We start from the raw sequence: 25,839 nt of genomic DNA on the forward strand, positions 1-25,839 counted from the left end.
CTGCTACCAAAGGTAGTGACTCTGGGAAATGTGCAGGTCACAGTGGATGGCTTTGCTGCAATGGGGTTCCCTAACTGTGGTGGGGCGATAGATGGAACGCATATTGCTATCTTGGGACCAGACTACCTTGGCAGCTAGTACGTAAACCGCAAGGGGTACTTTTCAATGGTGCTGCAAGCACTAGTGGATCACAACGGACGTTTCACCAACATCAACGTGGGATGGCTGGGAAAGGTGCATGACGCTCGCATCTTCAGGAACTCTGGTCTGTTTGAACACCTGCAGGAAGGAACTTACTTCCCAGACCAGAAAATTACTGTTGGGGATGTTGAAATGCCAATAGTTATCCTTGGAGATCCAGCCTACCCTTTGCTCCCATGGCTCATGAACCCATACACAGGCAGCCTGGACAGTAGTAAGGAGCAGTTCAACTATAGGCTGAGCAAGTGCAGAATAGTGGTAGAATGTGCATTGGACGTTTAAAAGCTCGCTGGTGCAGTTTACTGACTAGGTGAGACCTCAGCAAAACCAATATTCCCATTGTTATTGCTGCTTGCTGTGTGCTCCACAATATCTGTGAGAGTAAGGGGGAGACATTTATGGCGGGGTGGGAGGTTAAGGCAAATCATATAGCGGCCGATTACACGCAGCCAGACACCAGAGCGATTAGAAGAGCACAGCTGGGTGCCCTGAGCATCAGAGAAGCTTTGAAAACCAGTTTCATGACTGGCCAGGCTATGATGTGACCATTCTCTTTGTTTCTCCTTGATGCAAACCCACCCCCTTGGTTGACTCTAGTTCCCTGTAAGCCAACCGACCTCTCCCCTTCAATCAGCGCTTTCAGAGGCAATAAAGTCATTATTGTTTCAAAATCATGCATTCTTTATTAATTCATCACACAAATAAGGAGAAAACTTGCAAGGTAGCCTGGGAGGGGGTGGGTGAGGAGGGAAGCACTGGGTGAGGTGCTAGATGAAGAGAGGAGGGAAGGACAAGGCCACACTACAGTTCAAAACTTATTGAATGCCAGCCTTCTGTTGCTTGGGCAATCCTCTGGGGTGGAGTGGCTGGGTGCCCGTAGCCTCCCCTCCTCCCCCGCGTTCTTGGGCATCTGGGTGAGGAAGATATGGAACTTGGGGAGGAGGGCAGGCAGTTATACAGGGCTGCAGCAGCGGTCTGTGCTCCTGCTGCCTTTCCTGAAGCTCCACCAGATGCCGGTTTTCTTCCCCATTAGCCTCAGCATTGCATCCTACTTCCTCTCAGTGTGCTCCTCCCTCCTCTCATCGCATTCATTTAACGCTTTCCTGGACTCTGACATTGTTTGCCTCCACGCATTCTGCATAGCTCTTTCCGTGCGGGAGGACTGCATGAACTCTGAGAACATGTCATCACGAGTGCGGTTTTTTTCACCTTCTAATCTGCGCTAGCCTCTGGGATGGAGATGATAGGGGGAGCGTAGAAACATTTGCAGCTGCAGGAGGAAAAAAAGAGAGAGTAAGATACATTTTAGAGAACAAAGGGAAGATTATTTCACACTGAATCAAGCAATTCAGATTACATAGCACATGTGCATTTGGTACAAGGTCGCATTTTGCCTCTTGTATTGAGTGCCTGCCAGTTTGGTGTGAGACATCACACACGCTCGGCTGCGCAACAGAATTCATCTTGCAGGCAGTCATGGTAAGGCAAAAGGTTTCGGCTTCTTCCACCTTCATAATATGTGGGAACGGTTTCAAACAGCAGCGCCCTCCTTTCCCATCCCAAGCAAAGCTCGTTGGGTTGGCCATTTAAAAGGAGGGGGCTGCGGTTTTAGGGTGAATGTGCAGCACAATCCAACCCCCCCCCCCAATTCTCTGGGATGATCGCTTCACACCCCCACCCCCACCCTGTGGCTAGTATCAGGGAAGATCCCTGTCAGCCAAACATGAACAGCTTAGCATGAACGGGCATCCCCTCACTGCATGGCTAACAGCGAGGATGATTTCTTTTCAGCCAAAGGCAAACAGCCCAGCAGGAACGGGCACCTCTGAATGCCCCCTTAAACAAATTTCCCGTATTTCAACCAGGTGACTATGAATGATATCACTCTCCTGAGGCTAACACAGAGAGATAAAGAATGGATGTTGCTTGAATGCCACCAAAGCCTGGGCCCATTCGCTGCAATGTTTTGTTCTGCAATGATTCCAGACTACCTGCTACTGGCTTGGCATGGTAAAGTGTCCTACCGTGGAGGACGAAATAAGGAAGCCCTCCCCAGAAACCTTCTGCAAAGACTTTTAGAGAACCTTCAGGAGAGCTTCATGGAGATGTCCCTGGAGGATTTCCGCTCCATCCCCAGACACATTAACAGACTTTTCCAGTAGCTATACTGGCTGCGAATGCATCCCAAGTCTTCCAGGCAAATTAATAATTAAACACGCTTGCTTTTAAACCCTGTATTATATTTACAAAGGTACACTCACCAGAGGTGCCTTCTCTGGCTTCATGGTCCGGGAGCCCGCCTTGGGACCATGGGAGGGTATTGGCTCCAGGGTGATAAACAGTTCCTGGCTGCCAGGGAGAAGATATTCTCCGCTTGCCTGCTGTGAGCTATACTCAACCACCTCCTCCTCCTCATCTTCCTCATCCACAAAATCCTCATCCCTGTTGTGTGAGATTCCCCTCTTGCAGGTGTCCACAGACAGTGGTGGGGTAGTGGTAGGGGCCCTCCCTAGAATTGCATGCAGCTCATCATAGAAGTGGCATGTATGGGGCTCTGACCTGGAGCGACCGTTTGCATCCTTTGTTTTTTGGTAGGCTTGCCTCAGCTCCTTAACTTTCACGTGGCACTACTGTGTGTCCCTGTTGTAGCCTCTGTCCATCATGCCCTTGGAGATTTTGGCAAATAGATTGGCATTTCGTCTTTTGGAATGGAGTTCTGCCTGCACGGATTCTTCTCCCCATACAGCAATCAGATCCAGTACCAGATCCGTTCAGTTCATGCTGGAGCTCTTTTACGATTCTGGGACTCCATGGTCACCTGTGCTGATGAGCTCTGCATGGTCACCTGTGCTGATCAGCTCGCCAGGCTGGCCAAACAGGAAATGAAATTCAAAAGTTTCCAGGGCTTTTCCTGTCTACCTGGCCAGTGCATCTGAGTTGAGAGTGCTGTCCAGAGCGGTCACAATGGAGCACTCTGGGATAGCTCCCGCAGGCCAATACCATCAAATTCCATCCACACTACCCCAAATTCAACCCAGCGAGGTCGATTTTAGCACTAAACCCCTCGGCGGGGAGGAGTACAGAAATCGATTTTTAGGAGCCCTTTAAGTAGACAAAACAGGCTTGGTCACGTGGACGGGTGCAGGGTTAAATTGACCTAACGCTGCTAAATTCGATCTAAATTCGTAGTGTAGACCAGGGCTAAGTAATTTGCTGAATCGAAGTCATGGCTTGTTACCATGAGAGAGTGAGCGTGTGTGTATATTTGTATCATTGCTTAGCCACTGAGACCAACCTTCCATATTCTACATATAGAGGCTGGAGGAGAAAAATGAGAAAGTGACTGAATTACAAGTGACTGAAATACAAGTGAAACTCTGATTCAAAATATCAAATGACTTGGAGCTCAACAGCTTAAGGGATAACAGCAATAGTCTTTCATTTCTGGCCAGGGCTGGCTCCAGGCATCAGCAGAGCAAGCTGGTGCTTGGGGCGGCAGATTGTTCGAGGCGGCATTCTGCCCAATCCTAGGGCGGCATGGCCGCTTTTTGTTTGTTGTCCTTGTTCTGCTCCGGCCGCCCTGTAGGGGGCGGCGGTGCGGAGAACCAGAGCGCCCTGCAGGGCAGTCCTCTTCCTTCCCTTCCCGCCGACCACAGCGGAGCACTCGCGGCAGGAGGCGGTGCAGCGGGAGGGGCCACGAGGCAGCGCCCCTGCTGTAGCCTTGGCCACCCCCTTCTCTCTCCCGCCTGTTCCCTTCCCCCTCCCCCCTCCCAGCCAGTCCCCCTGCACCCACGCTCCAGGTTTTTTTTTTTTTTTTCACTTGGGGCAGCCAAAAAGCCAGAGCCGGCCCTGTTTCTGGCACTGTGGTTGAATTTCCTGAAGGCATAAGTATTTGAAAATGAACAGACTGACTCTTAACTCTGCTCTGATAAAGTTGTCTCAAGAATTGGCTGGAAAAGATAATTCTGATTGCTGCTAGTAGTAGTGTTTTTTCCTGGAAAGCTTGGCATGAACACTGTAGTAAGAAAGATCAGCTGAATACTTCGCACCTGAGAAGTTAAGCCTAGTGATCTCTCTTGTTGCTTTTGCTCTTTATCTTATTTATGCCACACTTCAGCAGCCATATTTATTGGCAGGTGTTTGTTTTGTATTTCCCTCACCAATCAGGCTGTTTTATATCCTAGCATTGTGGTGCTTAGTGCAAAGCAGATCAATATTTCACTTTAAGTTTCTGCCACAAGAGAGCAGTGTTGATGTTATAAGCTGAGGCAGTGTGCCTTTCATAATCTTTTTTTCTTCCATCAAAACATGTTTGAACATTGCAAGTGAAATTCTGATTTAGTATAACAAATGTTCTGAGAGCTCAGCAGATTAGAGGTTAAACATAATCAATGATCTTTAATTTCTGATGCTGTTTCAGTCTCTTGGAGGCATAATGGAAATGAGTTTGGGGTTGTCTTTTTATTTTTTAATAGCTTATAAAATTCATGGTGTTTCACCCTCACACACAGCATCTACAATTTTTTGTTTTATATAGGCCAAATTCTGCTCTCACTGATACAACTTTGTTGAAGTTAATGGAATTTCATGGGTGTAAATGAGAGCATAATTTGAGAGGGGTGTGTTGTGATGTGACAAGATTTTCAAAGATGCTGAGCTTCACTGGGAGTTACGAATGCTCAGCTTTGAAAACCAGGCAAGTGCTGCTCATTTACATGAACAGGGTCAAATCTTGATTGTCTTGATTTGCAACATTATCACTGAAGAGCATCAGCAGTAGATCAAGTTAATGGGAGTTTTGCATGAATAAGCATGCAGAATTTGCACAAGTACATTGCATTAGTAAAGATGGCTTGTGTGTGTGTTTTGTTGGCAAGCTATTGGTGAGGATCACAAATACTGAACCAGTACAGATATTCATACAGCATTTGTATCTTGGGGATAGAAATTCAGTTCTCACAGATCAATTAGAACTGTGTAGGAAAAACACCCCCCTCCTCCCCCTCTAACCCCCCTCCCCACTTCCTCAACACTCTCCCACCAAGTTGGAAATCACAGATGTGGTATTACTTGAAAAGAGCATCCATTTAGTCTCTAAACTTTCAATATTTTCCACAAAAATGCTTAATGTGACTTCTTTACTGGTGTAAAAGCTATGGGTTTTGCTCTGATGTAATGAAGCTGATTTGTTCCCCAGTGGAATTTTGCCACTCAATACAATTAATGATGGTTACATTTGGGTCCTGATCAAATTTACCAATTCTCACAAATTCATGAAAATCTGTGTTCACAGGCAAAAGTTGATAATTCATTATTGCAAGAGTGAACAGAATGACTTATCAATAAAAGCAAATTATTCAATAAATTTATACTTGCTTATAAAACAGATATCGGACATGGTCCTTGCCTTGAAAGTGTAGGCAATGATTTTAAAGTTGCTGAGCACACACACTTCCCAATAACTTCACTTCGAATTATGAATGTTCAGCATCTATGTGAATCAAGACTAAATGAGACACACCCAAGCCAAGTCACAGGACAACAATTTCAGTGAGTGTGGATGAGGGGAAGATCAGAAGGATTACCTGAAGAGAAGGTGGGTTTGAAGGGGAGCTGTGAGAGATTGCTTGGCAGATAAAGTAGGGTTACCATACGTCCGGATTTTCCCGGACATGTCCGGCTTTTTGGGCCTCAAATCCCCGTCTGGGGAAATCCCAAAAAGCTGGACATGTCTGGGAAAATAGGGAGGGAGAGGTCGGGGGGCTTGGGTCCGGACTGGAGCCGCTGGGGCCGGCGGTGCTCGGCCAGGGCCGGTGCCGGGCCCGGAGCTGCTCGGTCAGAACCAGGGCCCGAGCCAAGCTGGGCCCAAGCCGCTGGGACTGGCGGTGCTCGGCCAGAGCCGCTCGGCTGGAACCGGAACCGTGGCCGGCAGTGGCCGGGCCGCTGGGGCCAGTGGTGCTCGGCCAGGGCCAGTGCTGGGCCAGAGCCGCCAGTGCTTGGCCGGTGGTGCTCGGCTGGTGCCGAGCCGGTACCGCCAGCCGGAACCGGGGCCTGAGCCGAGCTGGGCTGGAGCCGCAGGGGCCAGGGCGGGCCGGAGCCGCTCGGCCGGAACCAGGGCCGGCGCCCCAGGGCCCGAGCCGAGCCGGGCGGGAGACGCCGGGGCCAGAGCCTCTTGGCCGGGGGGGCCGGACTGGGCCACACCTCCTCGCGCCCCGCCACTGCCCCAGCCCCAGCCCCAGCCCCAGCCCCAGCCCCAGCCCCAGCCCCAGCTTCAGCTTACCTGCTGCCTCCCTGTTTCAGGCTTCCCGCGAACATTGGATTCACGGGAAGCAGGGGAGGGGGAGGAGCAAGGAGGCGGAGCGTTCGGGGGGGGAGTTGGGGCGGGGACTTTGGGGAAGGGGTGGGGGCGGGGCAGGGAAGGGAAGGGGTGGAGCTGGGGTGGGGTGGGGCCGGGGCCCCGTGGAGTGTCCTCCTTTTTTTTAAATTAAAATATGGTAACCCTAGATAAAGGTAAAGAGAATGTTCCAAGCATGACAGCAGCATTTTAGGTATGAAATCAAGAATGGAAAGAATTATGGGACAAATTTTCTGCGCTACTGAAGTCGGTGGAGTTATACCAACAGAGAATTTGCCTTAGTGGGGGCAGATCAACAGGCGCACTGGGAAGGGAACAGGGAGGGAGGGTCTATGGAAGGTGGAAAGGAGTAAACTACAGTGGAGAAGGGAGGTTAGGAAAGTGGGGGTGGGGGAGTCAACATTCTGCAAGGTCTTGTAAGTGAGGATGAGGATCCTGAATAAGGAGTAGTCTGAACTGGATTTGGATGTCTAACTAAAAATAGCTTTCTTCTCTTATTTAAATATGCATAATATCTACAAAGCATTCAACTTTCTATGTGCTGTTATGATTGGAATGACTTGCATCCTAAATTAAGAACTATTCGTATCTTCTGGATTTTCCTGTACAGTTTCCTGTACAGTTTTACTCTGTACCAGAGTATAAACTTTTTTTTTAAATCTGATAAGTAAGGATAGCATGATACACTTGTGCAAACCTGAAATGCCTATATTTAATCTCTAGTGGCTGTGTTTTGTCTTGAAGTTTAATTCTCAGTTTGAATAAATGTTGTACAAGGAAGATGTACAGGGATTTTATGCAAGGAAGAGGTATAGGGACTGTTAAACCACATTTTTAGAAGAGATTATTCTGTTTGTTCTAATATACCTATGAGCTTCCCCAAGGGTATATTGAACACAATTTCATATGCCAAAGTATTTAGTTTCTACATATGGAAATTACATGAGTGATGCAATGGCAGGAACTGTACCTTTCAACTATACCTCAAAATATAGATTGCTTTGAAATTAAGTCAGATTACATTGCTGATTATAGCTATAAGCAATAACCATATATTAAATTTAAATCTTAGGCCTATATCCAACATGTAGTAATGTGAGACTGATGGATTTGCTAGAGACTTGCAATCTTGTTTCCATTCCATTAATACTCAGGACAGGGAGAAATATTACATTGGTTTGACACATTAATGCAGAAACTAGTGCTCTGAATAAAATCTTATTTAGTATAGTGTTCTAACCATGACAACAGCAACCCCTATAGAATGCAGGTAGAAATAATGAACTTACAGCCACAGCTATCTGTGTAATGTTTGGATTTCACAGAATGCTTTTGGTTAAATTCAAGCTTAATTCTAAATGTCTTTTTTTTTTTTTTAATGCCCATTATAAAACATGGTCATGAACATTTCACATATTCTGTAAAGTCAGATTTAATTTTCTGGCTTTGAAAGACTTGTATGAGGCTATTAAACCTATTGGCACAACGTCTGAATAAAACATATGTTTTTAGATTAGTTGTTAGGCTGCTCACCCACTAATAAATCAAGCTGAGTTCTTGATTTATCCTGAAGTTTTGTCATAGGAGAACATCTTGTAGTTTTTGTGCACTAGCATATGAAATGTTGTTTAACTTAAGGTAATCAGTTCTTTCCCTTCCATCAGCTAACAAAAATTGGTATTGTCTGTGTGAAGTATGAGGTTACAGGACATTGGTTCTTTTTGTATTTGGCAATAGATGCAGAGTTCCTGATGGAATTTTTGTTTAAGAATAGAACTATCCAGTATTCCACACTCTTTACATCTTCCCTTCCTCTCCCGCCCCTCCAAACAGTAGAGATAGCAAAAGTCCAATTATCAAACATGGTAGCCTTAATAGGATTATAAATCCTGACTTGGTATAAAAAATTGTATTGATGGACTGATTTGGGGATCCAAATGCAACTCCGGGCAGTCTGACCCCACAGTGTGGAGTGAACAGTGCCAAGAGTTGATTTCATGCCTAGTATGTCCACCATTATAATTACTCCTGGGGGAATTCTGCGCCACTGTACAATGCAGAATTTTGCAGAAATTAACATGCACTCAGAATTTCCTTTCCCCCATAGAAATGGGCTGCAGTGCTCCTAGTCGCCACTGGACCCAGCAGAGCCCAGCTCACACATAAAAGACACTGCTAGGGAGAGGGAGCTAGAGGGTTTCTGGCAGCTGCAATTCCCAACATGTCCTGAGGGCAGGGGGTATTTTTGTGTGTGTCTGTATTGTTACAGGCATACTTGCTGACAAGTATTTTGAAATAAATGTACATAATCACTTTCAATTATTTTGGTGAGTTATTTTGACAAATAAAATTTGCAGAATTTTAAAATATTGTGTGCAGAACTTTTAATTTTTTGGTGCAGAATGCCCCCAGGAGTAATTTATATCTTTGAGAAGAGAGTGTTCTAACCAAAGCCCAGGCTACATGGCTAAGATTCCATTCACGAGGTGGGGTGGCACTGTTTGTCTCCGCTCTTTTGGCAGTGCTTGCTCTTTCAGACTACAGGCTTGTTGCCACCTCTGAGAATTTAGAATTTAGTTTTTAGGGTGTTGCAGAGACTTTGGGGGAAGAATAATGTAAGTAAAAATCAATTTTGTAGATAGTGATACACTCAGAATCAGCCATTTTATTTCTCCTACTATGTAACTGTGGTTTACTACTCCTTTTTAAAAATTCAAATACAAATTTTATTTTAAAATGTTTTCAAATGCGCTTACTATTTCCCTCCCAGCACATTTGAGATAGTGAAGGAGGAACTGGACCTAATCTTCCCTCCCTAATAAGCAGTGCAATCTAAACATAATGCTGAATTAGTCTGTCCAAAAGCAAGCTGATGGCATAGTGATGGAAAACCTCCCTGGGGCAAGACTTCAGATATTTATCCAAATTCTGGCATTGTCCTATGCCCTCCCAGACACACACTCTGACCCTCCCTTCACACCAATGTTCTTCCCCCACAAATCTGGACTCCTCAAGTTGTCCTACTGTGGCAAGGGCTACACTCCATGGTGAACAATTCACCTCTGGAGGCATTTGGCTCTAATTTCTCAGTTTTTGGGGGGCACAATATCAGCTAAATCCAAGGTGCTAGTATCTGCTGTGAATAGGTCACCCTAATTTTTTGGCAGTGAGATCCAGAAACTTTCAACCAGTCCCAATACTTCCTGTTTTATTAAAATTTCAGATAAACTTTAGAAAACATGTCAAGTAAAATAAAAAAGCAATTGAATTTCTTAAAACCGTTCTAAACAATCCTGTACCAGTGTCATGGTTGTTCTAATACCTAGGAGTGTTCTTTACTCGATTCCTTACTATACTCATGTTAATTCAGACATGAAATACACTTGTTTGCAGTGGTGTTGTATCTGTGTTGGTCCCAGGACATTAGAAAGACAAGGTAATATCTCTTATTAGACTAACTTCTGTTGGTGAAAGAGACAAGCTTTTGAGCTTCAGGTCAGACCTGAAGAAGAGCTCTATGTAAGCTCATAAGCTTCCCTCTTGCATCAACAAAAGTTGGTCCAATAAAATGTTACCTCACCCATCTTATGAAATATGCTTGGCTTTCTGAAAAACCTGTGCCATTCTCTTCTTGCACTAGATGACCCCATATGCAGCCCTTTAATTAAGCTGAGTAATTCTGTATCATAGAATCATAGACGTTAAGGTCAGAAGGGACCATTATGATCATCTAGTCTGACCTCCTGCACAACGCAGGCCACAGAATCTCACCCACCCGCTCCTGTATCAAACCTATGTCTGAACCATTGAAGTCCTCAAATCATGGTTTAAAGACTTCAAGGTGCAGAGAATCTTCCAGCAAGTCACCCGGGCCCCACGCTGCAGAGGAAGGCGAAAAACCCCAAGGGACTCTGCCAATCTGCCCTAGAGGAAAATTCCTTCCAGACCCCAAATATGGTGATCAGCTAAACCCTGAGCATGTGGGTAAGACTCATCAGCCAGACACCCAGGAAAGAATTCGCTGTAGTAACTCAGATCCCACCCCATCTAACATCCCATCACAGGCCATTGGGCATATGACTATTAGCAGTAAAAACACCAACTAATTGCCAAAATTAGGCTATCCCATTATGCCATCCCCTCCATAAACTTATCAAACTTAGTCTTGAAGCCAGATATGTCTTTTGCCCCCACTGCTCCCCTTAGAAGGCTGTTCCAGAACTTCAGTCCTCTGATGGTGAGAAACCTTCATCTAATTTCAAGTATAAACTTCCTGATGGCCAGTTTATATCCATTTGTTCTTGTGTCCACATTGGTACTGAACTTAAATAATTCCTCTCCCTCCCTGGTATTTATCCCTCTGATATATTTATAAAGAGCAATTATATCTTCCCTCCGCCTTCTTTTGGTTAGGCTAAATAAGCCGAGCTCCCTGAGTCTCCTTTCATAAGACAGGTTTTCCATTCCTCGGATCATCCTAGTAGCCCTTCTCTGTACCTGTTCCAGTTTGAATTCATCTTTCTTAAACATGGGAGACCAGAACTGCACACAGTATTCCAGATGAGGTCTCATCAGTGCCTTGTATAACGGTACTAACACCTCCTTATCTCTACTGGAAATACCTTGCCTGATGCATCCGAAGACCGCATTAGCTTTTTTCGTGGCCATATCACATTGGCGGCTCATAGTCATCCTGTGATCAACGAATACTCCGAGGTCCTTCTCCTCCTCTGTTACTTCCAACTGATGCATCCCCAGTTTAAATAATAATTCTTGTTATTAATCCCTAAATGCATGACCTTGCACTTTTCACTATTAAATTTCATCCTATTACTATTACTCCAGTTTACAAGGTCATCCAGTCTTCCTGTATGATATCCTTCTCTGTATTGGCAATACCTTCCAGCTTTGTGTCATCCGCAAACTTTATTAGCACATTCCCACTTTTTGTGCCAAGGTCAGTAATAAAAAGATTAAATAAGATTGGTCAAGAATAGGTGACCAATCTTTTTTCATGTGAGAGAGAGACACTCTGGAACAGAAATTAATAATTCCTCTACTTGCTGCTCTTGTCATTTTTATCCTTCAGGATGCAAGGTATGGGATTCAAAGGGAGGGAATGCAGAATTTTGAATTTTATGATTTACCTCTATAGTATTTTTAGATTTCTTCTAAGTAGCCCTAGTCAAAAAACTAGTGGTCACCAGAAATACCAATGCAGCAAATCTGTTTGCTCTGCTGGAGGATAGTCATCCTGGAAATGGAACTCAGTGCAAGTCCATTTACAGTAGAGGTGGGCCTGAGCTGTAAAGTTTTTATCCAGATCAGAACTCTTCCTAAGTTTTGAGGGTGTTTTGGGCCTCTAGGTATTACCATAATAATAATTAATTATAGATAAGGCTGAATCAAAGCCACCCGCTCCCTTCATGCTTGCACCGCCATGCTGCAAGCCTGGGAGGGAGAAGGAATGCTGCGTGGTTGGGGAAGAGGCGGGGCCAGGGCGGGGATTTGGGGAGGGAGCCAATGGGGGAAGGAGGGGGCAGAGCCGGGGGGGCCGCGAGCGCCAGAGCGGTGGGCAAAATTTCTTTTTTGTCCAGTGTCCCGACCAAACGTTGGTCAGTATGCGGGACAAAGAAGCAAATATCGGGACAGTCCCGATAAAATCGGGACGTCTGGTCACCCTAAGCTGCCCTCACTTCAGTCCTTGTGTCAGCCATGCTGCTGACATAGGAATGAAATCCCTCCTAAGCCCTCCCTTTGGAAGCAGTGAATGGGGACAGGAAATGATTAGTCAGGATCTGAGTGAGGAAGTAAAAAGGTTGAATGTCTCACCCAGATGTCCTTTTTCCTGCCACTTTGGGCAGAGATTAAACCCAACCTCAGGCAACTAGTTTCTTAAGAGAGTGATTTTTTTTTGAAGTCTCATTATTGTTGAATGTTTTACTGATTTTAATAATGTCTTTTTCATTGTTGCCTTAGTCTTCATCACCTCTTTGTCACTGAGAACGGTTTGCCAGGATTGTAGAAACAGGAGCATAGAGCACTAGTAATGTGAATTACACTTGCCCATCTAGGACAAAACTTAGAAATGTTAGACACAGAGATGCTTGATCCATGATCTGTAACAGACACATGACAGTTACTTTAAGAGGTCACCTCAGACTGTCCGGCTGCATTATTGGTAAGGGTGAATTCTTCTGTCTTTTACCAATGTAAATTTAGGGTAAATCCATTGAAATGGAGTAGAATTTGGCCTAGAATATCTGTTTAGTTTAGTGTCTCAAGTGGCAGATTGTATAAAAAGAACACTGTGTATTGTACCTGCAAGGTAACAGACTTAAATAATTTGAGCTCTGTATAGAAGAGCTTTAAAAAAGACTATTCATTTATCATGTTGTTGTTTATAACTTTTCCAGGAGCTAGTGTCAGGAATGTCAGGAAATACAGTGAATTCATATCATGTACACCAGCAGGTAAACTGACTTAATTTCAATAAATTGGCCTGGATAAGTAGGAACAGTAGGCAACCTTAGAACTGATTAACATGGAAGGTAAGTATCTACCTCAGAAGGTGACTGATACCCAAAATAAATTCACAGTAGTTCCATTAAATAGGCAGTGAGATCTTGGAGATGCCTTCTAGGATATTCACATGTAGGTTTACCCTACTTACAATTTAATATCCCTATAGTTTTGTACAAACACCCCTTCCTCTTCCTATGATTTAATTCTGAAATTATACGATCTCTTTAATCTACAGTAAAAATGACAGCAATGTCTTCTAAATCAGACAACTCTGCACCCTTACTCCTTTCCCTGGCAGTCTTCAGGGGAGAGGCCACAGCTCGCCCTGCCCTCTTCTGCTGTATAAGTACAGTAAGATGCAGTAGTATTCCAAGGCTCATTAATGTCCCTTTCAAATATCATGCTGCTGGATCTCATAAGGTATAGGATATCATTGTAAAGGCTGTCAGTGCAACCCTGTCCTCCTTAACCTAAGCTTGTAATAACTCATATGTTTCAGTGCTTGGCTTCTCCTATAGAGAATTACTAATTGTGCTGAACAGTGCTCATGTGAACAGAATACATTTCTAAAGGGATTACACTGAAATCACCCAACTTCTTCCCCTTGAGACCTAAGCAAGATTTAAAATGAGGTATCTGGAAATGGAAATAATTTAATTTATTTACGGCATATTGTATTATGCACAGGAAACAAACAAACAAGGTTGAACTCCCTGGGCATCCTCCTCCTCATGTCCAACAACTATCTGCACCTCACACACATCATGCCCTAGTTTTCTATGGATGTCCCAGTTTTACATTTCCAGCCTGTTATAGCTGAAACCAGTCCTATGTCCCAGTTTCAATAAAGTAATTCTTTGCACTTATATAGTATCTTTCAGCTGAGGTACTTACAGCATGTTACAAATGATAATAAAGCCTCTCTATGCCACTAGAAGATGGAAGTAAGGGTCAGTTCACTTGCTTCTGCACTGAAATGTAGCAGCTGTTTAATTACAGACGGTGATGTTTATGGTCAGGAAGGGTAGAATACTACACAGAGGGGACAATGTGGGAGGAATGTACGTGAGCAGAATGTAACTATTTGAGTTGGAATTTAGCCAGGTACCGAGAAATCTCTAATCAGCACAAGTGAACAGGACTTTGTCTCTACATCTTATCTGAAAGACAACACCTCTAGCAGTACAGTGTCGCCCCGCAAACATCAGGCTGGGCCACTGATCAAAAACTGACTTAGAGAGGAAAGTACCACCTACAAAATCAACTTCCTGCAGCACCTATTTGTTCCTTGGAGGTCTCTTTTCAAAGTACTGACCCAGTACAACCATCACCACTTCCCTCTCGAAGTGCAAGGTGTATTCCTTTGACCTTGCCTTCTCTAACAAACAGCAACCTGTCTGTGTGTGTGTATGATATAAAACCAAAAACTTCACTACACACACTTCTCCCCCTGGGCAAGGATGAGAGAACACAAACAAGCTAGATGTGAGGCAGGTTGCTTAATGCACTATTGGAAGACAGTCAGGTACTATGATGAAGAGCATGGTATAAGAACCTACATAGAATATGTTAGAGTTGACTGGTTCACAATTCAAGGTGGTTTGATTACAGGTAATCAGTGACTTCCCAGCGCTCTGCCATCCTTGTGGTATTGAGTTGAACTGGAAGCCTAGCTACAAAGGCTCCTCCCCAGTTAACTGTTGTGCAGTTTATTGTGCCACTGTGATGCTCAGTACCTCGGGGGAACACCCAGCACCCCAATGTTCATCCTTGTAAAACAATTGTATGGTATCCAATGCAAAGTTTATGTTGGGTGTCTTAGGAAGGTTCATGATGCACTGAGCATGGTTGTTATAGTGATGTTATAGTTATATTATAGGTTATAATTTCATGTATATAGTTATGAGGCTGAAAAATGTATCCTCATGGCTTAAAGCAGCCCATGCAGAAACTCTCCAAGAACAGAGCGGCAGTTCACACCTCATCAGGTCAGGTATGGGACAAACCAAGCCCAGCCTCACAGGAACAAAGGACGCTGGCCTAGGCAGCAACAAAAGAATCTGTTAGAGCATGGCTACACTTGCAGATGTAGAACGCTATGAGTTAAACCCGCCTTCGTAGAGCGCAGTAGGGAAAGCGCTGCAGTCTGTCTACACTGACAGCTTCAAGTGCACTGGCATGGCCACATTTGCGGCACTTGTAGCGGCATTGGGAGCAGTGCATTATGGGCAGCTATCCCAGCATGCAAGTGACTGCAACGTGCTTTTCAAATGGGGGGTGGGGTGGAGTGTGACAGGGAGTGTGTTGTGTGTATGTGGGGGGAGAGAGAGTGGGTTTTTGGGGTGCTGAGTGTGTCAGCATGCTGTCTTGTAAATTCAGACCCCTCGTTTCCCTCCCGCCTCTCTCTCATTCACTCAAAGCAAACAGTAAATGTTTGCTTTTTCTCAGAGATGATAAGCAGCCGGCTTCTCTGAAATGGAGCTTTGAAAGGGCATTTCCACATTCCTGCAGCTGATTTCACAATGACAAGAGTGGCCACTTGACTTAAGGGGATTATGGGATGTTTCTGGAGGCTGATCACAGCACAATAACGCAACACCTTGTTCACACTGGCGCCGCGGCTCTCCAGCAGGGGCACAGCAAACATTATTCCACTCACTGAGGTGGAGAACCAGCAGCACTGTAGCTGTGGAGTCAGAGCGTTCTACGTGCCTTGCCGGGGAGTGAGCTAGGGTGCCCAAGGCTGCTTTATTGTGCTGTAACTCGCAAGTGTAGCCAAGGCCTCTCGAGGGAGTCTCTTCCCTTCCTTTGGTCAGTTTGGAACTGTGATGAGGTAATGCTTACCTGACTCTGAAGTGGGGATGGCAAAACCAAGAGGGAAGAAAGGACATGATAAAAGGGAGAGAGATTTGCCACCTACATCTACAGACATCACACCAAGCAACTGAAGCGCTGATCAAAAGGGAGAGCCTGGCTGAAGAGCAACTAGCCAGCCTGTGGTGATAAGCATCTAAGTTTATAAGGGCATTGAAAGTGTTAAGATCAGCTCAGAATGCGTTTTGCTTTTATTTCATTTGACCAAATCTGACTTAGATTTTTAAGTGATTATAAGTCAAAACATATCTTTATAGTTAATATCTGTTTGTTTGTTATACCTGAAGCAGTGCGTTTGGTTTGAAGTGTGGCATAGACTCCCCTTGGGATAACAGGCCTGGTACATATCAATTTCTTTGTTAAATTGATGAACTCATATACACTTGCAGTGTCCAGCGGGCATAACTGGACACTGCAAGACAGAGGTTCCTAGGGTTGTGTCTGGGACCGGAGGTGTTGGCTAGTGTCATTCAGTTGCACAATCTAAGGAGCAGCTTATATGCCAGAGGCTGTGCGTGAACAGCCCAGGATTGGGGGTTCTCACAGCAGTGCAGGGTAAGGCTGGCTCCCAAAGTCAAGGATTGGAGTGACCTAGCAGATCAACGGTCCTGATAACATCAGAGGGGAACGTCACACCCACCAATATCTAAATCTCACATGAAATAATGTGCTGCAAGATTGAATGCTCACACCTCCATTGCTCTACAGCAGGGGTAGTCAGTAGACAGACCACAGGCCAATTCTGCCAGATGCTTTTGAATGGATTGCAAAATCTTTTTATATACTACTTACTGGTATTATTATTTTTTATTATTTTCTCTGGATTCTGGACATTGATTATATCTGGACCTTGACAAAAAATAATTGACTACTCCTGCTGTACAGCATGCAACAGTTCAAAGGGTAAGTTCAAACTGTAGTCACCTCTGGGTAGCAAGCTCATGTTTAAAGTTAAGCAGCAGAGCACAATAGGAAATGGAAGATAGGGACGTTACCTGTCAATTTTCCTACCCAACTTCTATCCTCTCTCAAACCCTGCTAGGAACAAATTCACCTAACCCATCAGTTTGTGCTGTAGTTGAAAAATCCACCTACCTAATGTCAGTGATAAATATCCCCAACTCCAAAGCTGTCAAAATCCACTTGCATCCCCTACCTCCTCTGACAATATTAGGTGACGGCCCCTTCTTTTCTCTTTTGTGCTCACTTCCACAGACTTTATGTATTGAAGATTTTTTTTTTGACAGTGTTTCAATAACAATCTTTCCCCCTCCCCTCCCTTATGAGTGAAATCCTGAAAGCATCCCCAAGTTCTCCCCATGCTCCTGGTCAGAGAGGTTTTGTTGGAAAGAACAGTGCAATAGACTCCTAGGAGGTTAGGGTCCCACTGCACTGCCATCTCTACTGTTGAGGAATTGTCTTGGCTGTCCTGACCACATAACTCAGTTTAGTCTTGATTATATAAACAGGACCAAATGGTTTATGACCACATTACCAAACTGTTGCAGCTCTGGGACTATATTCACCCACGATGGAGCAGGGATGGGTAAATGGCCCCTGATACCCTAGCTGGGATTCACTCTTAGGGTGATGTCACTGACTGCCCTCCTTTGGTTGGGGGAGGGATAGCTCAGTGGTTTGAGCATTGGCCTGCTATACCCAGGGTTGTGAGTTTAATCCTTGAGGGGGCCATTTAGGGATCTGAGGCAAAATCAGTACTTGGTCCTGCTAGTGAAGGCAGGGGGCTGGACTTGATGATCTTTCAAGGTCCCTTCCATTCTAGGAGATAGGATATCTCCATTAATTTATTTTAAAGCTGGGATGATTTAGTTGGGGATTGGTCCTGCTTTGAGCAGGGGGTTGGACTAGATGACCTCCTGAGGTCCCTTCCAACCCTGATATTCTATGATTCTATTGGGAAGTGGGCAGCTTGAAGTTGTGTCCTGCCCTGGCCATGCTCTCCCCTAGCCAGCACAAGGTATTTTTGGTCTGTGCTTGTGTGACGAAGTGGGAATTTTGGTAATATTTTTATGATTCCTATCTGTGCCTCAGTTTTCACTGCTGTTACAGACAATAATGAGCATAAAAGGTTGAAAAGCTGCTCTTGGGGCAAAGCAGGGGACATGAGGTGGTGTGTCACATAACTATCTGTTCTTAAAGGACTGGCTGAAGTCAACCCATATGAATGGAGGAACTGGAAAGACAATGGGAACCCCAATGGCCAGAACGTTCACAATTAGCAACCAGTAGCCAAGAGGAAGGAGATTTTTTCCCCACCTCTTGGCAGGAAAGCAGGGCAAAATCCCCAGCTGGAGAACAAAGGACAATGGTGTCATGTGGCTGGATTAAGCACTGGCCTTTGGAGAAAGGGACAGAGACAGTGAGAGAAGGCCAAGAGGGCTTCAACAGCAGCATGGCTCAAGGGAGCCCTGGATTGGCATTGGTCAGGCTAAACACTATCTTAATCTTTGCCTGCCTTTGTTAACATAAGGACTTTCCGAGTCTATATGCCAGGTGACTAATAAATTGTTGCATCATTTTGAAAAGACTGCCAGGTGTCTCTGCAAATACTCATCGAGAGCATTGTCCTGAAGGCATACAGTACAAGCCTCCCGCAGGGCTCTAGCTTGGCTGGACTAGCTGCAAAGATCCGCGGAGAGCGAGACAGGAATCGCTAATGCCTGAAGGCCCAGTTTCGGAGTCTTGGAGGCTATGAGTGGGCCGCTATGGAATTGTGTGAGTGCTTGGGGCTACGCACACTAAAGGGGTCACTCTCAAGGGACTGGTTATAGGCTGAGGCATAGACCAGAACCGTGGATTTGTGACAGCTTGGTCACTAAGTCTTTCTTTGTGGCAGAGCAGTGGCTCTGACCACTTACCACGACAACTTCCCTTGGTAGACTTTATGCTTCTGGGGACTGCTGCCAGAGTCTATGCCATGTGGAGTAAATCTGAATCCTGGTCTACAACAGGTTTTGATAATGGAGTTAGAACCTGGTTTGATGCCATCTACATAGGTAAGACCAAACAATGCTATAAAATAATATGATCCCTAACGTGGTAGACTTGTCTAAGATGATGGATCCTTTAGAACAGTTTGGCCAGTACAGTTCATGAGTGTGGGGGAATCTTCTGCCATGATATTCCAGGAACTGCGAAAGGGTGAGGGTGTTTGTGGGAAATCAGTTGAGAGAGATCAGTGCATGGGAGTGGGGTTGAAATAAGGACAAGGTGATAAGAATGAGCATCCTTGGTAGTCTGAGTTGATAAATATGTTTGAGCCTCCTTATTTCATACTGTATTTGGAATTAAAATATTAGATCAAAGTCTAATAGAATAAAAAATTAAGACACCTCCACCCCACCCCCAGCAAAAATGGCATTGATGTTTAGGTAAAAAGTCCCTAAAAATGGTGCTAAAATTTCCTTCATATTTCTACTGTGTCTGCTAGTCAATGTATTATTTTAGCTGTGGGATTTCTCCACTTGTTAGTTGATTTTATAAGCTTCATAAAAAAGCTACTGTTCTGTCTTTACTTGGCAGAGTGTTCCAGCTGAACCAAAGTCCTTTACAAATTAATCCAAGATTTTTTTTTGCCTTGTTATCCTTAGTAATAATGCCATTTTCCTCATAATTCATGCATGACCTTCTTTACAAAATTCTTTGGGGGTAAAAAACCAAAACACTTGTCATAAACGTATCTATGACTCAGTGCTATTCAACATGACACAGTTCCATTTCTTATTTTCTTTATTCATTGGTGAGACAGGATTATGCTTAATCCTTTCAACAGCCTCATGTTTGTGATGTGCTAGCGTCTTTTCTTTGTTTTGTTCATTATTACAGAGGCTATTAGAAAGATATGTATAAGACATTTCAAATTGTTGAGCTGGCATATGTTTATTCTAAGTGGCTTTTGATTCCAAGGGGAATGCCAAAGGGATTTTAACTGGTTCTTTGTTGTTTGCCTTGCAAGTTAATTTTGTTTGGTGGTGATTTGGCAGAGATATAGAAAATATTTATGTCAATTAAACTGTTTTATTAGATTAAAAATGTCACCAGATGCAAATCAAAATGTTTGGAAAAGCAACTTTATTAATGCACGAACATGATAAATAATCAACACTGTGACCACTCTTTAATCTAAATTTCTTTCCTGCCCACACAAAAATAGTGTTATTCCACTCCAGAGATACTGGCAAATGGTAGGTAGCCAGACTACAGCTATAGAAAGTTGCAATCAAACTTTTTATTACTTGAAATTTGAAAGACTGCTCTACAGAAATGGTTCACTTGGGTGCAGAATGCTACAGGGGAGGCTGTTTTCCCTTTCAAATTAGGCAGCAGAAATTTTGCTAATTCCATGACAGCTGTTCATGGACAGCAAAAAAGAACCAGAGATGATAAACACTATAATACTTCTCCCTAATTTGTAGAATGTCTCAAGTCTCTGGTCACAAGTTTTTAGGGTATGTAAACAGTTTTAATTGTATGTGGTGATGTGTGTTTGATTGTGGGTTTTGTGTTTTTTTTTTTTTTTAATTACTCAATTCCTCCCCCCCCCCCTTTAAGTTTATAAACATACTATTATAGTTTTCCAGCACAGGGCTATACAATATTTGGCTATCTGCCAGACTCCACTTCATACTGAGGCTATGTCTACACTACAAGTGCTGCAGCTTCATCGCGATAGCACTATAGTGTAGACATTTGCTACAGCAACAGAAGGGGTTTTTCCATCACTGTAGTAAATCCACCCCCTCAAGAGGTGGTAGCTAAGTTGACGAAAGAATTCTTCCATTGATCTAGTGGTGTCTGTAGCAGGGTTTAGGTCACTTCACACCCCTGAGTCATATAGGTTGACCTAAGTTTTAGGTGTAGGCCAGGCCTGACACTGGATTAATGCTCTGCCTTCTAGAAAACACTTCATATAGCTCCTTGGGCAGAGGAGACACTTTGGGCCTAATTCTTAGATACTCTCTTCCTGTATTTGGAGCTTGATCCGTAACCCATTGAGGTCAATGGAAATATTCCTACTGACTTTGGGTTTGGGGATAAACTTCAGGAAGGGGTAGTGAAGCAAGAGTGGCTTTAAAGTAGTGTGGTCTACTGGATATGGCACTAGCCTGGGACACAGGAGACGTGAGCTTATTTCTACCTCCATCACTGATATGCTGTGTGACCTTGGGTAACTTACTTCACCTGTATGTCTCTTTTTCTTCTCCTACCCTTTATCTTGTCTATTTAAATGGTAAGCTCTTCTGAACAGGAACTTTCTCTTACTACGTATTTGTACCTAGCACCATGGGTCCCTGATCTGGTTGGAGTCGCTAGCCACTACTGTAACACAAATAAGAACTCACTCAGTCTCCTGCTGCCAGAAACTTTTTCTGTGTTGTCATGGACTAGCCTGCTGATAGCAACATGTATTTGCCCACCTTGCAGAATGTTAAGCCTTATTATTTATTTGTATTAGCTAGCACCTAGTAAGAGCCTACTCATAGATCAGGATCCCATTGTACTGTACAAACACAGAACAAAAAGATGGTCCCTGCCCAAGGAGCTTACAAACGAAGTATAAGACAAGAGACAACAGATGGATATAGACAGAGAGGGGATTACGGAGAAACAATGAGACAGTATTGGTCAGCATGCTAGGCAGTGGTCTCTGCACACCAGTGGAGACCTTTATTTTATTTTATTATTTTTTTTTTTTAAATACGTCATGGCAAAGGAGAACTTTGAGGAGGGATTTTAAGGTGGATAATGAGGTAGCATTGTGGATTTTATGGGGAGTGTCTCCCAGTATGAAGCAGAGCATAGAATAAATCATGAAAATGCTTGTTTAAATAAGTGGTCAATGGAGGCTGGCATCATGTGCCATTTGGAGATGAGCATCAACAGCTTGATAGTAAATGAGAGATGATAGGTAGTATTGGAATTGACCATGAAGGAGCTTGAAAGTGACTATAAGCAGATTATGTTTGATGTGATAGAGAAATGAGAGCGGGGGGGGGGAGGGGGGGATGGAGTGACATGGTCAAAGTGATGGGCTAGAAAACTAATCTTTGCAGCAGCATTCTGAATAGTTGTGAGCACAGCTAGATTGCAATTGTAAAGGCCAGAGAGGATGATGATGCAGTAATTGAGATAGAAGATAATGAGAGTTTGGATGGGAGTTTTAGTTGTGTGGATTGATAAGAAAGGCAGTATCTTTTTGATCCTTTATGTCCTCGGAGAAGGAGACCTGACACATACAGTGGCTCCTCCATACCATAGTCAGACAATACCTCTTCGTTTCACACAGTAACTAAATCATAAAAGTGATATGGAGGGGTTCGGGTAAGCTAGGGGTGAGAAGGTAATGTGTATCTGCTGTTCTTTCTGAGGGTCCACTCCATTCTGTGCACCATTTCTTCTTTTTATTGGGGGGAACATCTAGCACTTGTGTATACTTGCACCTTGTCTATAAACAAAAATTGAACCAATTAAACTATATTGGTTTAGAAAATGATTTAGCTAAATTGGTGAAACTTTCTTGGTATAAATGTTCTTAAACCCATTGAGGGAGTTGCACTGATTTATACAAATCAGGTTCTAAACCAATTTTCTTAAAGTGATACAATGTTTTTGTGTAGACAAGGCCTTAGTAAACGTTTAAGAGGTAAATTCCCTTAAGCTTAAGGTTTCTAGTAAATTTTTGCTCGAGCTTTGAGGACCCTCTTTAGGCATCCGATTTTTGCTGGTTCCTTAAGTAGCTTGTGAAAATTTCAATGTGCATTGGAGGTGGGGGGGAAGGGAGAGAGCAGAGCATAAAAACAATTGAGACTGATGACCAGTACTGAATGATGATAGCTCTCTCTGGGAAACATTCACAGCTATGAACAGAGCAAAACAGAGTCTCAATTGTTTTTATGCTCTGCTCTCTCCCTTCCCCCCCACCTCCAAAGGAGGCTTTACAAATTGTTAGGTAAAATACATTTTTATAATTTTGATTAAATTATTAATACATTTAAAAGTAACATTCACTGTTCGCTTAAAATTCCTCTGCTATCCCATAGTTTCAGATGGAGTTGCATTCCTTGTCCTACTCTATCATGAAAGCTCCTTCCTCTTTGATTAAGTACCCTCTCTGTGCCCTCAGGGTCATAATTGTACCACAAACCTCATTAGATAAGATTACACTATTGCCACTTAATATTGTGCCAAAATATATTTCAGTGGTCGTTTAGAACTTCCAATCAGCTTGCATGTTAAATTGTAAAGGACACTTATAAGAAATACTGCACACAGAATCATGGCTTGCATGGATACCACAGGACCCTCTCAAGCACAATAGGTGCCAGGTGACAGAGCCTGAAACAGAAAGAGTTCTTCTCTCCATTTCCCTGCATCCTGTGTCGTATTTTACACCCATGAATAGTGGGTGTAAAATTATGCCATTCTGAGTGTTACTTCCTTCTCCACCCGGCTAAGTGCTGCTTGAGCCCAGTGCCCAGAGCAGCTACTGCAACTGGTCCTAGGATATGTCTACACTACAAAATTAGGTCGATTTTATAGAAGTTGATTTTTAGAAATCGATTTTACAGTCGATTGTGTATGTCCCCACTAAGCGCATTAAGTCGGCGGAGTTACCATGGCTAGCATCAACTCTCAGAGCCGTGCGCTGTGGGAAGCGATCCCACAGTCCCCACAGTCTCTGCTGCCCATTGGAATTATGGTTTAAGCTCCCAATGCCTGATGGGGCAAAAACATTGTCGTGGGTGGTTTTGGGTACATGTCGTTACTCTCCCCTCCCTCCCTCCCTTCCTCCCTCCATGAAAGCAACTGCAAGCAATCATTTTGCGCCTTTTTGCCTGGGTTACCCGTGCAGACGGCATAGCACCACAAACATGGAGCCCGCTCAGTTCACCGCTGCTGTTGCGAGCATTGTAAACACCTCGTGCATTATACTGCAGAATGTGCAGGACCTGGCTAAGAGACGGCAGCACGAGGACGAATGTGATGAGGACATGGACACAGACATTCCTGAAAGCATGGGCTGTGGCAATTGGGACATCATGGCAGCAATGGGGCTGGTTGATACAGTGGAACACTGATTCTGGGCCTGGCAAACAAGCACAGACTGGTGGGACCGCATAGTGTTGCAGGTATGGGATGATTCCCAGTGGCTGCGAAACTTTCGCATGTGTAAGGCCACTTTCCTAGAACTCTGTGAGTTACTTTCCCCCGCCCTGAAGCACAGGAATACCAAGATGAGAGCTGCCCTGACTGTTGAGAAGCGAGTGGCAATAGCCCTGTGGAAGCTTGCAACGCCTGACTGCTACTGGTCAGTCGGGAATCAATTTGGAGTGGGCAAATCTACTGTGAGGACTGCTGTGATTCAAGTAGCCAATGCAATCACTGACGTTCTGCTATCAAGGGTAGTGACTCTGGGAAATGTGCAGGTCATAGTGGATGGCTTTGCTGCAATGGGGTTCCCTTACTGTGGTGGGGCGATAGACGGAACGCATATCCCTATCTTGGCACCGGACCACCTTGCCAACTAGTACGTAAACCGCAAGGGGTACTTTTCAATGGTGCTGCAAGCACTGGTGGATCATAAGGGACGTTTCACCAACATCAACGTGAGATGGCCGGGAAAGATGCATGACACTTGCATCTTTAGGAACTCTGGGCTGTTTGAGCAGCTGCAAGAAGGGACTTACTTCCCAGACCAGAAAATTACTATTGGGGATGTTGAAATGCCAATAGTTATCCTTGGAGACCCGGCCTATCCCTTGCTCCCATGGCTCATGAAGCCATACACAGGCAGCCTGGACAGTAGTAAGGAGCAGTTCAACTATAGGCTGAGCAAGTGCAGAATGGTGGTAGAATGTGCCTTTGAGCATTTAAAAGCTCGCTGGCGCTGTTTGCTGACTAGGTTAGACCTCAGCGCAACCAATATTCCCATTGTTATTACTGCTTGCAGTGTGCCCCATAATATCTGTGAGAGTAAGGGGAAGACGTTTATGGCGGGGTGGGAGGTTGAGGCAAATCGCTTGGCTGCCAGTTTTGAACTGCCAGACATCAGGTAGATTAGAAGAGCACAGGTTGCCACGCAGTGCTTCAGAGAGGCTTTGAAAACCAGTTTAATGACTGGCCAGGCTACGGTGTGACAGTTGTGTGTGTTTCTCCTTGATGCAAACCCACCCCCTTTGTTGATTTTAACTCCCTGTAAGCCAACCACCCTCCCCACTTCGATCACAGCTGGCAAAGGAAATAAAGTCACTATTGTTTTGAAACCATGCATGCTTTCTTTATTAATTAAAAAAAAAAAAGGGGGAGATAACTGATAAGGTATCCCGGATAGGGTAGGGTGAGGTGCGGGAGGAGGGAAGGACAAGGCCACGTTGCTTATTGTAGCCACACTACAAATCAAAACCATTTGAATGACAGCCTTCTGTTGCTTGGGCCATCCTCTGGAGTGCAGTGGCTGGGTGCCCGGAGCCTCTTTCCTCTCCCCCGCACCCCTCCATGTTCTTGGGTGTCTGGGTGAGGAGGATATGGAACTTGGGGAGGAGGGTAGGCAGTTGTACAGTGGACGCAGTGGCGGTCTGTGCTCTTGTTGGCTTTCTTGCAGCTCCACCAGACACCTGAGCATGCCCGTTTGCTCCCCCATTAGCCTCAGCATTGCATCCTGCCTCTTCTCATCACACTCACTTAATGCTTTCCTGGACTCTGCCACTGAATGCCTCCATGCATTCCGCTGTGCCCTATCAGTGCGGGAGTACTGCATGAGCTCGGAAAACATGTCATCACGAGTGTGATTTTTTTCGCCTTCTAATCTGCAATAATCTCAGGGACGGAGATGATAGGGGGAGCATAGAAACATTTGCACCTGC

General features: G+C 44.5%; 1 long non-coding RNA gene across 1 annotated transcript in view; it reads right to left on the reverse strand.

Annotated features, from left to right (window-relative positions):
* Nucleotides 1-864: 864 nt before the first annotated feature.
* LOC135983004 (uncharacterized) overlaps nucleotides 865-25,839 on the reverse strand; it is a 54,966-nt gene continuing 29,991 nt past the window's right edge. The window contains exon 2 of the long non-coding RNA XR_010600502.1: nucleotides 865-1,471. This is a non-coding gene — a long non-coding RNA (uncharacterized LOC135983004). The remainder of the gene's footprint in view (nucleotides 1,472-25,839) is intronic.

The sequence above is a fragment of the Chrysemys picta genome, chromosome 4 (assembly GCF_011386835.1).
Source record: "Chrysemys picta bellii isolate R12L10 chromosome 4, ASM1138683v2, whole genome shotgun sequence".
Lineage (NCBI taxonomy): Eukaryota > Metazoa > Chordata > Testudines > Emydidae > Chrysemys > Chrysemys picta.